The following is a 3,266-nucleotide window of genomic DNA, read 5'->3' as shown; positions in this document are numbered from 1 at the left end:
TCTATTGGCTATTTTTAACTCCTTAGCCTTAAAATGATCTTAAGAATAATTTAAGATTGAAATAGACAAAAAAAATTTAGATCTTGCAATTTCCAAAGTGCATTCAGCTTGCAATACATTTTTAATTCAGCCATAAGAAGCCCTTCTATTAACTAAATTATCTGAAATTAAACTTGTAAATAGATTAATTCCAATATTTGGTAGCTAGCTGCATTAGAGAGCTATATGCAAACAGAAGGTATAATTTGTGATAGCAGTACATAACAAATCAACCAACAAGAAAAATAGTAAGCCAGTGATCTTCAAATATAGTACACAATGACTTGAATATTTGTGCCTTTTCCACAATACTCCAGCATGCACAATCCTGATAGTATTCATGTTGACTTATTTTTGGAACCTCTCACATCTTTTCTATTCAAGTATGAGTAAAACAAACGAAGAAATGAGTTAGAATGAAATTGAACAGCAGAATTATAAAATCAGTCTTTCATAAGCATATCAAATGCAAAAATTTCAACAATTTTTTTTGTATATACTCTTCTTCCTTGTTTAATCTTAATTTTTGAAAAAGCACAAAAGTGACTTCAACTATAATGTAACTTAATATTTATATTATAACTGGTTAAGATTAAACAATACTCTTTTGTTTTATACTAAAATAGCTTTCCACAGATGAAAACCGTAAAGAGAAAATATATACACAAAATGATTAAAAAAAAAAACAACAAATCCTATTTGTTTAGAAGATTCTAATTATATCTAACGATTTGCAATTCAAAAGACATTAAAAAACTAAGGTGGGAACTTCACTTAAAAAAAAAAAACTATCATATTACAAAAGAAATACTTAATGAAGGCCAGTTGAAAATAAGAAGAGACAGCAAAATAATTTTTTACTTGACATAACCAAAATTATGTTGACATAATAAAAAGCATTTCCCTTGTGAAAGTTACAGATAATTTTGCTGAACTAATTTAGAAATCATGAAAACATAATTACTTCCATTTGAATGCTTAAGTAATGCTGTGAGGCAGCCTTGGCTGCTGACAGGGCCCAGGAGAATTTCCAGTACTGTAACTCAAACACAAGTGAAAATCTTGGGATCTAAATTGTGATAAGTCAACTAGCATCCAATTGTTGGTTGGATTTTTTTTGGTTGGATTTTTTTTTTAATTTATATTTTATTTTTTATTATTTTTTTTTGTTCTCAGTATCAAACCTTCTGAGAATGAAGGAAGAAGTTGTTAAGGCTATCTTCTCCCTAGCAACCTTACCAGCAGAGCTGGTCTGCAATTGCTTATGGATTCTTCAGCCATCTCAGAGTTATCCACAGGGACAGCCAACTCCTCTAATCCCCAAACACATATTTAATGTCCAGGAAACGCTGAGAAACCTGTACTTTCAGAATTCCATCTGGTGAGAAACTCCCTGTCAGGAGTGTCTTTGGGTAATCTTTCAGAATTTATTACTCAGAAATGAGCTAGCTACTATATTCAATCCTAGGAACAGCCCTAAAATTTTCTCTTTATACATAAGTGAGAATCATAGGTAAGCTATGGTTAAGTTCTTAATGATTTAGGCTTAAACATACCGATAATGCTGCAGGACGTTTTGACTGTTTAGCCATGGGAAACAAAACCTGTAATAGGACTGCAAATCATAACATTTACATGCTAAAATTGTGACAGTCACAGTAACGGACACTAGCTAAGAACTGATACGAATTATTGAGTATTTATTATTATGATATACCTAAACTTTAAGAAAACACTTTCCATCAGGTCAGCAGCAATCCTTACTACAACAGAAATGCAGTAGTACAAGTCCAGCATGATGCCACTGTTCTTTGCTGAGACTGAATAAATCAGTCCTTTTGCACTCCAATGACCACTGGTAATTTCCTATCATGTGGGGCAAAAATAAAATAGATTATTTACATATTTAAATATAAATATTAGTTAATCCATATACATGTGTACGTATGCACATATATATATATATATATATACATTTATCACTAATATGCTCTTTCTCAGATCATATATACCCCTAGCCAAAATAAAGACGCATTTGAATAACTCTCAACTCAGTAATGAGAACCATTACACCTTGAAGCAATATGTGTATCACATAGATCATTAAAATTCCCAGTTTCTAAACCATGAGATGTTTTCCCTATTCAATTAAAATAAAATGACAGCATCTTGGAGTTAGTCTTTGATGAACAACACAAAAGACAGCATGACAGAATTAAATCAGCAGACAAAATTCATTGGTTTGTGTTGCATCCTATATATTGCTTTCTAAAGAACTTTTTTCCACTACATATCAAACATCAACAACAAAAAAAAGCTAAAATTGCTTATTTTCAGAACAGCTATGAAAACAATTTGAAGCACCTATGCAGAGCATGAAATCCAAATCCATGCATTTGCTTGCTCCAGACAAAGACGCTGCTGAACTACTTTCCAATTCCAGCAACCACCAATGTGCTGATTGGTACATACCTTCCTTTCCCACTCCTCTATAATAAAACTCAAATGAACTACAACTGAAGCTATCACACTCTTTCACTTTCTCTAAAAGTGTTCATACTCAGCCTATTTAAAGAAGAGCCTTCCCCAAAAGAAATTAAAGTGTAGAAATGCACACTGAAAAGGTATGTTTTAGAATGAGGTCACTCTTGCAAGAGGACAACTCACAGCAGAGTGCAGGTGAATATAAATTCAGAAAGAATGGAATAAAAATAGTACCTAGCTTATTTCACAGACAAATGTTCAGGAAAAAAAAAAAAAAGGCTTGATTGTAAGTTTTTGCTGATATTAGAAGAGAGAACAACTGCAAGCAAAACTGTCCTAAATTACAACAGTTGCTAACATGATGGAAACAAAGAAGAGGAAAGACTATGCTACACCCTTACTCTGGGTCACCATGAACAGAGGGTAGGATAATGACAAAAAGCCTTAAGGCAGGAAAGCTAACACCAAAATGCATTCTAATACAAGTGGAGGCCTATCTATTAGGTACAGTTTAACATATATATAATAAACGTAGATCAACTAGCACCAAGAAAAGAAACTCAATTAAAAAAAGTAATTCACCCAAAATAATGGATGGTTTATATTGAACTGTACTGTGGAAATACTCATTGCATTATATTTATATATATATAAATATTATAGTATAGTATAAATAGTTGGAGCAGCCTGTAATACAAATATATTATATATATATATAATATTATAATATAATACAAAGAGTG

The sequence above is a fragment of the Meleagris gallopavo genome, chromosome 2, assembly GCF_000146605.3.
Source record: "Meleagris gallopavo isolate NT-WF06-2002-E0010 breed Aviagen turkey brand Nicholas breeding stock chromosome 2, Turkey_5.1, whole genome shotgun sequence".
NCBI lineage: Eukaryota > Metazoa > Chordata > Aves > Galliformes > Phasianidae > Meleagris > Meleagris gallopavo.
Note: the sequence above shows the minus strand (reverse complement) of the source record.